This window comes from Macrotis lagotis, chromosome 1 (genome assembly GCF_037893015.1).
Source record: "Macrotis lagotis isolate mMagLag1 chromosome 1, bilby.v1.9.chrom.fasta, whole genome shotgun sequence".
NCBI lineage: Eukaryota > Metazoa > Chordata > Mammalia > Peramelemorphia > Peramelidae > Macrotis > Macrotis lagotis.
The window spans coordinates 925,932,630-925,944,653 of record NC_133658.1 but is presented as its reverse complement, the minus strand read 5'-3'; the positions used below and the strand labels follow the sequence as shown (position 1 = coordinate 925,944,653).

The following is a 12,024-nucleotide window of genomic DNA, read 5'->3' as shown; positions in this document are numbered from 1 at the left end:
ATGTCCGGAGCCCTGGATATCTTGCAGATGAAGGAGGAGGATGTCCTCGAATTCCTTGCTGCAGGCACCCATTTGGGTGGCACCAATTTGGACTTCTAGAAGGAACAGTATATCTACAAAAGGAAGAGTGACAGCATCTATATCATTAATTTGAAGAGAACTTGGGAAAAGCTTCTGCTGGCAGCTTGTGCCATTGTTGCCATTGAAAATCCAGCTGATGTTAGTGTCATCTCATCCAGGAACACTGGCCAGAGAGCTGTTCTGAAATTTGCTGCTGCCACTGGTGCCACACCTATTGCTGGACGCTTCACCCCGGGCACCTTCACTAACCAAATCCAGGCAGCTTTCAGGGAGCCTCGCCTCTTGGTGGTCACTGATCCTCGTGCAGATCATCAACCTTTGACTGAAGCATCATATCTTAACCTTCCAACCATTGCACTGTGCAACACAGACTCCCCACTTCGCTATGTGGACATTGCCACTCCATGTAACAACAAGGGAGCTCACTCAGTGGATCTGATGTGGTGGATGCTGGCCCGAGAAGTCCTGTGGATGTGTGGTACCATCTCCCGTGAGCACCCATGGGAGGTCATGCCTGATCTTTATTTCTACAGAGATCCAGAGGAGATTGAAAAGGAAGAGCAGGTCACAGCTGAGAAGGCAGTGACAAAGGAGGAATTTCAGGGTGAATGGACTGCACCTGCCCCAGAATTCACTGCTGCTCAGCCAGAAGTGGCTGATTGGTCTGAGGGCATCCAGGTACCATCTGTGCCCATTCAGCAGTTCCCTACTGATTGGAGTGCTCAGCCAGCTACTGAGGACTGGTCTGCAGCTCCTACTCCTCAGGCCACTGAATGGGTAGGAACTACCACAGAGTGGTCCTAAGTTTTACCCAGATGCGCTAATAGTGTTGGAAAAATGCTGATGGAAAATAAACATTGGTTTCTTAACAAAAAAAAAAAAAGGTAACCCCCATTCAGTGATTAAGACTAAGAAAGAAATGAGGTAGAAAGTGGCCTATTTTATCTAGTCAAAAAAAATCTAAAACAAAACAACATAGCACATTCTGGGAGGGGAAGACCCTCAGGCTTTAAAGCAAAAACTTGCTATTTTCACTCCATCTGAGCAGATGGAGCCCAAACAGGCCACATGAGACTTGAACGGAACCTACTGTGGCCAATCTGTCTGCCAAAGAGATATGGTTTAAGGCTAGGTCCTTAAAAAGAAATCTAGCCCCGAAACCCCACAATATCTTGGGAGGTTTCAGAACTGCACTAAGCACTTGACAAATCTGATTTAATTTGATTCTCAGCAACACTGGGAGATGGGGCTGTTATACTCCCAGCTTTACAGTTGAAGAAACTGAGGCAAACAAGAATTAAGTGACTTGCCGAGGATTACAGGAGGATCATTAATCAATACTGATAGAATGATTGGGAGAGTAGAATCCACCTATAATAAAAGAAAAGAAAATTGAAACATCAGGAAAAAGCTATATTAGGAAATGATCCAGAGGCAAAGGAAGCAACATTTACAACTACCCCAACTACTAATATTCTTCCATCTCCTTCTTAATTTTATATATATTGTGTTTTCTATACATATGGCTTCCTATTACTGAGGATCAAACATCAGGTGACACCATTCACACACTCACCTCTTCTAATCTTTCCAGTCTTTTAACTCTGGGATCCAGCTACCTTGGCCTCCTTGCTGTTCCACACAACCAAGGCTTTATCTTCCAACCCCTTGCTTTTTTCACTGCCTCTCCCTTATGCTTGGAATAATTCCTGGCCTCCTTTAAGATTCAGTTCAAATTCAGCCTTAACTAAGAAGCCTTTTCAGGTCCCTGTATTGCCAACTTCTTCTACCTTGAAATTATCTGCCATTATCTGCTACAACTACACACAGACACACACACACACACTCTCTCTCTCTCTCTCTCTCTCTCTCTCTCTCTCTCTCTCTCTCATACTGATGTAGATGGATGGATATATATATATGATATTATATATATTACTATATATATTATATATATTGATGTAGATGGATGCATATATATATGTGTGTGTATATATATGATATGCAAACAACTATGTACATGAAGTATAAAGTGCATGTACATAATTGTTTGCATATCATTTTCCCATTTGAACATGAGCTCCTTGAGGGTAGAGTCCATGTTTTATCTGTGCATCCCTACCCTTTAGTGCCTGGCCTTTGTTAACAGCTCTCATGCTTCCCTCCTTATTCGTGCTATGAAGTCATTTAGCTTCCTGCCCTCTACTGAACCAGTCTTAGAGGCCAAGGGTTACCATTCTCAGTTTTGCAATTCAGCCTATGGTAGCAGCTGCTCTTTTGGGTTGCCATATCAGTCTTGACCTTGCAATCCACAAAAATCTCTAGGTATTTTTCACAGAAACTATTTTCAAACCCTGTTTACCTTTCCCAAATAGTTAAAATTGATTTTTTTTAACCGAAGTGAAGAATTTTCTGGTTTTTCCCACTGTATTTGTCTCAAAAATTGGGTTTATTTTTAAGGTATTTTGAGATTTTAGGATGAAATTTTCTTCCCTAGTGTGAGTTATTTCTCTCAGCTGTGTGTCATCAAATTTGATAAGCATTCTTCCTTTGTTGTTATTCAGTCATTTCAGTTGTGTCCAACTCTTGTGACCCTATTTGGGTTTTTCTTGGCAGAAATACATGAGTGGTTTGCTATTTCCTTCTCTAGCTCATTTTACAAGATGAAGAAACAGAGGCAAACAAGGTGAAGTGACTTGCCTAGGGTCACACAGTGTCTGAGGTTAGATTTAAACTCAGGTCTTTCTGATTCCAGGCCTTATGCACTATCCACTTGCCACCAGTTGCCTTATTCTTCCTTTATCTTCAGTTAAAAAGCTATAGAAACGGGGTGGCTAGGTGGCGCAGTGGATAAAGCACCAGCCCTGGAGTCAGGAGTACCTGAATTCAAATCCGGTCTCAGACACTTAATAATTACCTAGCTGTGTGGTTTTGGGCAAGCCACTTAACCCCATTTGCCTTGCAAAAAAAAATAAAATAAATAAAAAGCTATAGAAATATCAAATAGCATCTGACCAAGAAGAGATACTTTGGCAAGTCTACTAGAGTCTTCAACCATTCCATCAATCAACAAGCAGGGAGCACATATTCCCTCAAGGAAAGTTTTACACTTTGAACTGACCTTAGATGTTTCCTGAATATGCTCAGTCCATCCCTTGCCAGATTTCTGTCCCCAGAAGAGGCCCGAGTCCAGATGCAGGAAGTGCTAATCTGAGTAGGATGGCAGAGGGATGGATACCTCCAGCTTTGGAAAAATATGAAGGTAAAGAAAAAGAGACAACTGAAAGGAATCAGAGGGAAGATAGGACAATTCCAACTGGATCTTGTCATCCCTGATCTCAGTAGAATAAGAAGATCATGTCCAAGGGGAGTTTAGGGTGGGAATCTGGGCTTCAGGAAAAATGCCCTGGAGACTATGCAAGGACTCAACAGGTGAAGAATGAAAGAGTTGCTGGCAAGGACCTGTTGAAAGTAGAATCAATTAACAGCTTTCCTTGCCTAAACACAGTTTTGTACCATTCTTATTTTTAGAGGCAGTAACTAGAGTGTATGATAGATTTGGCAGAAGGGCTTGAGGATGAGGGACTGATTCTAAGGTGCTGATGAAAACTATTTGGGAGCTCTAAAGTGGTATGGGTCACCTTCATGACTTGTTCCCTCTCCTAAAGTTCCAGCCTTAGTTCAGGATGTCGAGTCTAGAGGAAGGACATACTTCTGATTTGTTGACAGCCAGATACCAGGTAAATTCAGATTCTCTTTTTTGAAATGTTATCTCACTTTCATTCTCTTTGAATGGTCTTAGTTCATCCTTAGACCTCAGTGTTGGGTATTCTTTCCCAAAAGATTTTGACCATTCCAATGGATGACACAGAATTCACACAACTTGGGAGTGATGACTTCTGGAGTGGATTGTTGAGCCCAAGTGTTAAACTTTATATTTAGCTATATTCAATTTTATCATAGATTGTCTAGAACCATTAGTATCCTAATTCTGACATCTAATTAGTATCCTAATTTTCACATCTACTGCAGTACCTGGACCTCCCAGAATGATTGACTTTTTTTCTGTCTCTTCATTTTCATTTGTTTCCTTATTGATGCCTCTTCTGTTCAGGGACACTTCTCAGTCTCTTTCAAATGAGAATCTGGACAGGAAGTCTTCAAGTCCCTTCACCTTCTGTAAGGGGGAAACCGACCAACTCTTGGAATATAGATAACAGAGTCTTGGCTATGGCAGAAGTATAAATTTCACAAAGTTAATTCAAATCAATGCCAAATTTTCCATGCTCTCTCTTTTTTTTTTGCAAGGCAAATGGGGTTAAGTGGCTTGCCCAAGGCCACACAGCTAGGTAATTATTAAGTGTCTGAGACCAGATTTGAACCCAGGTACTCCTGACTCCAAGGCCAGTGCTTTATCCATTATGCCACCTAGCTGCCCCCTTTTTTTCCATGCTCTCTTTACTGATCAAGATATACTTAATCTTTTGAACTAGTTGGGGATGTTTATGCCTCAACTCTTTAGTATCTCTTTTTTTAATTTATTTTTTTATTTAAGGCAATGGGGTTAAGTGACTTGTCCAAAGTCACACAGCTAGGTGACTATTAAGTGTCTATGTTCAAATTTGAACTCGGGTCCTCCTGACTTCAGGGCTGGAGCTCTATCCACTATGCCACCTAACTGCCCACAGTATCTCTTTAAGAGTTAGACAGCTTAGCAGCTGCTTCCTAATTTGATTTTGTTGTTGCTGTTGAGTCATTTCAGTCATGTCTGACTCTCTATGATCCCATTTTGGGGTTTTCATAGCAAAGATGCTGGAGTGGTTTACCACTTCTTTCTCCAGCTCATTTTACAGATGAGGAAACTGAGACAAACAGGGTTAAGTGCCTTGTCCAGGGTCACACAACTAGTAAGTGCCTAAGGTTGGCTTTTTTTTAAGGTTTTTGCAAGGCAAATGGGGTTAAGTGGCTTGCCCAAGGCCACACAGCTAGGCAATTATTAAGTGTCTGAGACCAGATTTGAACCCAGGTACTCCTGACTCCAAGGCTGGTGCTTTATCCACTATGCCACCTAGCCGCCCAAAGGTTGGCTTTCTATCCACTGCTCCACTTAACTACCCATCCTAACTTGATCCTAACTTTCTCGTCTTTACCTTTTGTTTCAGATGAATTTCAGTTTCACCAGTTTGATTTAATTTGTCTAATTTATTCTTTATTTACTTTCCTTTTTGTATTTGTCCTACTATACCCACTGCCTTCTTTTCTTTCTCTTGGAGTCCCTTGCTTCAGGTCCTTCCCTCCAAATCACTTCCTTTCTTTCTTATTCTTTGCAAGTGCTCTCTCTTCTGTTGTTTCTTCCATGGCCTTTTCTAACAACTCAAAACTAATAAATAGTCACCACTGAATAGTCAGACCAGAAAATGCTTTGAGATCCTTTTCCCACACACCTACGCACTGCTAACTCCATTAGTTTTCTTTGGACTTTGAGAGGCATGGTCCCTGGCAGAGCAGGAGTATGTTTGGTATTTCAGGATCCAGTGACATTCAGGGAAGTAGCTATGGACTTGTCACTGGAGAAGTGGAAATCCCTGAGTCCTGCTCAGAGGTATCTGTACAGGAATGTGATGCTGGAGAACTATGAGAACCTGGTCTCTGTGGGTAAGAAAGGTCACCTGAGACTCACCATCTGCCTTTTGGGCTATACTTGCTACCTCATTTCCAATAGCCAGGGGAGGTGTGGGGATATTTACATTCACTTATAATGTAAGTAGGTAAAGTCCATTGAAATCTGAAAACTGGACATTTTCAGGCAAAAATTCTTTGCTTTTATGCAGGTGAAAATCCTGTAACATGACCATGCTGGCACTTGCGGGGGCAGGGGGGATTTCCTACACTCTAATCCTAAGAGATTCTTTGGTAAAGAGATTGGTAAGAGACTCTTAGTAAAGTGCCAGGTCAGATACCTGAAGGGAGCATATATAATTTGTATGGAAAGCAAGAGAATGTCATTGAGCGGACCATTGTACCATTGGCTCTATACTTCTCAGATGTCTTCTGAGAAGAGAAAGAGGCTAGCATTGGATTCTTTTTTTTTTTTTAGGTTTTTGCAAGGCAAATGGGGTTAAGTGGCTTGCCCAAGGCCACACATCTAGGTAATTATTAAGTGTCTGAGAACAGATTTGAACCCAGGTACTCCTGACTCCAAGGTCGGTGCTTTATCCACTACGCCACCTAGCCGCCCCTAGCATTGGATTCTTAAGATCACTTCTTTCCTCAGGACTTGGGCTTCCATTATCCAAACCATATATGACCTCCCCAGTTGGAAAGAAGAGAGGTACCATGGCTTCCAGATGCAGATGTTTTGAGAGACTCTTGGCCGAGTGAAGGAATGACAAATTGACTGATGGAATTCATAACAACTGGAAGTTTAGCTGGCCAGTCATGTAGTAAAACTCTTGAAATATTGTACATAGCTTTTGACCACTTATTTACTTGAGAGTGATTCTTGTATTTAATACTGTTGATACATATTTCCTTATATTTGAAAGAAGATCCTTATTAGAGATATTTGATGCAAAGGGTTTTTTGTAACCCCAGTTAACCACTTTTCCTTCTCATCCTACTTGCATTGATTGTCATTAGGGCACAACTTCTTCAATGTCATCTAATCACAATGATCTAGTGTATCTTCTGTGATCATCTCAGTCCTTTCTTTCAAGGTTGAGAATTCTCCTCTTAACTGATCCAGTTCTGTTCTACATTTTTGATGGTGTGTTCTTTTCTATTCAGATAATAACTCATCTTTGCTCTCCCCCTTCCTGGATCCATTTTGACTTAGTTGTTATGTTGTGTAAAATGTTAGATTAATTCTAATTTTTGTTAAGCCTCTTTTCAGGGTTCCTAGAATTTTAGACAAAGAACTTTTTCCTCATGGCATTTTTGCTCTTTGTATTTTATAGGCCACTTTCTACTTTATAATTATCTAGTCTTTTCCACTGCCATGGGCTATTATTTTTTTTTAAAGAAAGATTTTATTTATTTTGAATTTTACAATTTTCCTCCTAATATTGCTTCCCTCCCCCCCCACAGAAGGTTGTCTGTTGGACTATTATTTTTTCAATTAATGACAAGTTTGACAGGGAGAATTTTTTAAAATGAGACTTTATTGATAGCCTTTGTTTATTACACTCACAGAATTTCTTCTAGTACCTCTTCCCTTCCCCTTTCTAAGAGAACCATCCCTCATAAGAAATACATTTTTTAAACATGCATTTTCAAAATTTTCAGTTCAAATTTTCTCCCTCCAATTGGCCCCACTCTCCCTATTGAGAAGGCAAACAATATGATATCCATTAAACAAATGAAGTCATACTAAACATAAATGATATTTTTAAATAAAAGAATGAAAAGGGAAAAAAAGACAGAAAAACCAATGCATACATCACAAAATGTCTGAAAATATATGCAGTTTAAATACTTCTCACTTCAGAAGAATAAGGTTGGGATGTCTTCTTAGAACTCTGTTGTGGCCTAATATCATTTTGGGTGGATTTTTTGGTTACTGAGTTGTTTTCTATGACCTCTCCATTTACATTGTTGTAGTTATCATGTATACGGTTTTTTTAGCCCTATTTACTTGCATCAAATCATGTAAATATTTCTTTGTGTCTTTGTACTTATCCTATTCATCATTTCTTATAGCATAGTAATAGTTACGTTCATGTACCATACTTTAGCCATTTGCTAGTTGACAGATTTCTACTTTGTTTTCAATTCTTTGTCATCATAAAAAGGGCTGCCATAAATATTTTGGTGTAAGGAAACTTTCTTCTTTCATTGTCCTCCTTGGAATGTAACACAAGTAATAGCATTTCTGGCTCAAAGGGAATAAACATTTTAGTCACTTTACTTGCATAATTCTAAATTACTTTCCAAAATGTTTGTACTGAACCACAGCTCCACCAATACTGCATTAGTGTGCCTATCTTTCCACAACCCCTCCAGCATTGATTATTCCCAGCTGTTGTCATTGTTGATCATTTGTTTGACAAAGTGCAGTGTTTTGCTTCACATTTCTTGTATTAGTGAGTTGAAGTTCCTAGGAATTTCCAGTTCTTATTTTGAGGATTATGTATATGTGTATTTTACAGATAAATATATTTGATAGATAGATCAATAGATCAGCTAGGTGGCATATTGGAATTGAGATCAGGAAGACTCATCCTGATGAGTTCAAATTCCACCTTATACACTTATTAGCTGTATGATCCTTGTCCAGTCACTTAACCCTATTTGCCTCAGTTCCTCATCTATAAAATGAGCTGGGGAAGGAAATGACAAAACCAGTCCAGTATCTTTACCAAAAAATTCCAAATAGAGTCACAAAGACTTGGATAAGACTGAAAGGCTACAACTACATATTAGACAGTTGGATAGATCCAGATATATCCATATCTATCTATATAGATATATACCTACATCTTTATCTATATATTGTGTATGCCAAACTTTTATGTTTCAATCATCAGTATATATTAAGTGCCTCTTATGTGTTTAGTTGTGGGCATGCAAGAAGAGGTAGTCTGCAGGGTCTACCCTCAAGGAACTTTCAGTCTAATGGAGGAGACAACATGCAAACAAATAGGTATGAGCAAGTTCTAGACACCCAGGAGGAAATAATGATTGGGGGAAGGCCCTGGATCTTATTTTTAGGGGTAGGGAAGGGCTCTCCTCTTAGAGGGGGAATGTATGTTGACCTTGCAGGAAGCCAGGGCAGTCAGGAGTCTGAGGAGTGAAGTGGGGAGAGCAGTCCAGGCCTGGGAGATGAGCAGAGAGAATGCCCAGAGCTGAGAGGCAGAAGGTCTTGTTCAGCAGCTAGGAGGTCTGCAACACTGAATCAGAGAGGAGGTAGTGAAGAGTCAGGTACACCAAACCTGGAAAGGTGCACCTGGGAGAGTACCATTTTTTATTTGAAAAAAATATATACCTCCTCAAAGAATTGATGACATTTTTTCTGGGTTTTTTTGTTTCTAATATAGTTTATTTCTTTTAGATTCATTTAATCAGGAGAGCAGGTGTGAGAACCAGAACTCAGCTGTGACTAAGGGTATTTGTCTGGGAGCATCAGCCAAGGAAAAGGGACCACAGAACCATTCCTGGTCTCTGAATATGGAAGACTCTGGGACATGTAAGATCAAGTTAAAGGGTCAGAAGGATTCCCAGAATGGAGAATAACAGTCACTCATAAAAGATCATCATCTCAGGGGAATGTACCAGACAACAGTTCTTTGGGGAGACATATTAGTCTGGGGCCAGTCTGTTTTGCCCAAGAAACAGGTGCAGTGGGTTAAAGTTTCTATAAATAAAATACACTTGCAAACAGCCTGAGAAACTTTTCAAACAAAATTCAGTATAATAGATTCTTCTCAGGGAAGAAGCTTCATAAGTGTAACACAGGCAGGAAATTTTTCATCTACCATTCAGATGCCATTAAATGTCATATAGCTGGTGAAAAGTTCTATGAATGTAATGAATGTGGGAAAGCTTTTTGACAAAAGGTCAAATCTCACTGAATGTAAGCAAATTCATTCTAGAGAGAAACCCATTGAATCCAATAAATGTGAGAAATATTTCAGTGAGAATGAAACCCTCATTAGACATCAGAAAATGCCTACTGGAGTGAAACTTGGAAGGTAAAGAATGTGGGAAATCCTTCAGGGAGAAGCGCTATCTTAAAAGCCACCAGTGAACTCATACTGGAGAGAAACCTTTTGAATGTAATGAATGTGGGAAAGCTTTCAGTGTCAGACAGAACTTTTCTAGACATCAGAGAATTCACATTGGCTTGAGACTCTTTCAATGCAATGAATGAGGGAAAGCCTTCAGAATCAAGGATCATTTAAAAATGCATCAAAGAACTCATACAGGGGAGAAAACTTTTTAGCCTTAGGGGGAACCTTAGTAGGCTCATAGTGCAGGGAAATCCTTGGAATGTAGTAAATGAGGAAAAGCCTTCAGTGGCAGTTTGGATCTGAATAGCTCTCAAGAAAACTCATATTGGATCAACTAGGTGGCACAGTGGATGGAGCACTGGCCCTGGAGTCAGGAGAACCTGAGTTCAAATTTGACCTTAGACACTTAATACTTGCTTAGCTTGGATGACCTTGGGCAAGTCACTTAACCCCACTGCCTTAAAAAAACATACTGGAATGTAACTCTCTGAGAATGTAATGAATATAGGGAAAGGCTTTAGAGTGAAGGATCACCTTAAAGCATTAGAGAACTCAGGCTGGAGAAAAATGCTTTTGGATATAGTGAATGTAGAAAATAGTTCCATAAGGGGCAGATTCTTGGTAGACATCAGAGGATTCATCCTCGAATGAAACTTTTTGAATGTTATGAATGTGGGAAGAACCTGCCTACATCATCACCTAAGAGTGCACCAGAGAATTCACACCAGACAGAAATGTTTCTAACATAATGAATGGGGAAGTGTATTCAAGGAGAAGCAAACTCTTATTGTTTATCAAAGAAGTCATGCTGGAATGGACCCTGTGGGATGCTGGGAATGTGGAAAAGTCTTCAATCTGAAGGATCACTTGAAACTTCTAGGATCACAGAAAAGTCTTTAAATTGAAGGAATGTAGGAAAACCTTGAATGACAAGCAGAATTTTATCAGATGATTCCTAGTGGAAGGAAAACTTTGAATTTAATAGATGTGGGAAATCTTTCCCATGGCCATCAGACAACTCATTGACCCAAAAGGTTCTGAATATAATGAATTGGATGATCTTCAGCTCCCAAGGAATGCCTAATAAACATTTGAAAACTCATAATGGAAGTAAACCTTTTGAATGTAATGAATAGCAAATCTTTACTGAAAATATCATAAAGGAATGAAACCCTGTAAATATGGCAAAACCTTTTATTAGAAGTATGCCTTTATAAGACATGAGAGTTAGTTCATGATGGAGTGAAACCCTTTGAAAAATAGGATTATGGGAAAGCCTTACTAGATACCAGAGAATTCATACTGGAGTGAAACCTCTTGAATGTAAAGCCCTCACTCTGAAACAAGTTCTTTGACCATCAGAGGATGTGAAAAATCCTTCAACCAAAGTAGGGGAAGACTTAGTCTTTGGAAACTCTGACTAGAGACGAAGCTTATGAATGCAATGAATATTCCCCTCAGGAAAAAGAATGCCATAAAGCCTTCATTTGCCTTCATTTACCAGAGCAAACCCCTGGCATACAATGAGTGTGCGGAAAATAACAAGTCGAACCTAATTATTAGAGGATATAGAGTTCACGTTGGAAAGAAGTTCTATAACTGTACTAAACACGAGGAAACCATTTCTCTTATCTAGGCTTTCCCTTCTCAGATACATTCTAAGCCCGGAAAAGATCTTGAAAACAAAAATTTAATTAGATATTGACTTTGGCATAAGCCAAAAAATGCATTTCTCCAGCCTTAGGGAGACCCACAGCCTGAATGTTTTACTCACCTGCTTTTAATGTTTTTAATCACATGGACTCCCTGAGGCCTGAGCTGTTGGGGCAGAGGAGTCAGCACTTGCTTCTAGTGTATGTGAGCAGTGTTACCAAAAATGATACTAGAAACTTTTAGTCAAATGTTCTGATGTCTGGTTGGAAAAAGTGGAAATGGCAAAACTCTCCACCCATACATTTCTCAGTCTCATTGGAGGACCTATGTTCTCACTCAGAGTTTCATGGATATAAGAGACAGTGTAATGGAAAATCATGTTTAAAAAAAATGTAATGTGCAAGTAGCATGCAACCTAGCAGACTAATGTAGTTTAAATTCCAGGGAAGTTTAAACAAGCTAAACAAACAATATATACAGTTCTCACTTTATATAAGTGGAATATTCCACAGACCTCTGTGTGTGATTTTTCATAATGTAAACTTGCCTGCAGATATGGGGG

At 39.6% G+C, this 12,024-nt stretch overlaps 2 pseudogenes; both read left to right on the top strand.

The window, feature by feature from the left end:
* Nucleotides 1–885, top strand: LOC141510004 (small ribosomal subunit protein uS2 pseudogene; annotated as a pseudogene).
* A 4,685-nt stretch (nt 886–5,570) lies between these two features.
* On the top strand, nt 5,571–10,021 carry LOC141509993 (zinc finger protein 10-like; annotated as a pseudogene).
* The last annotated feature ends 2,003 nt before the right edge of the window (nt 10,022–12,024 follow it).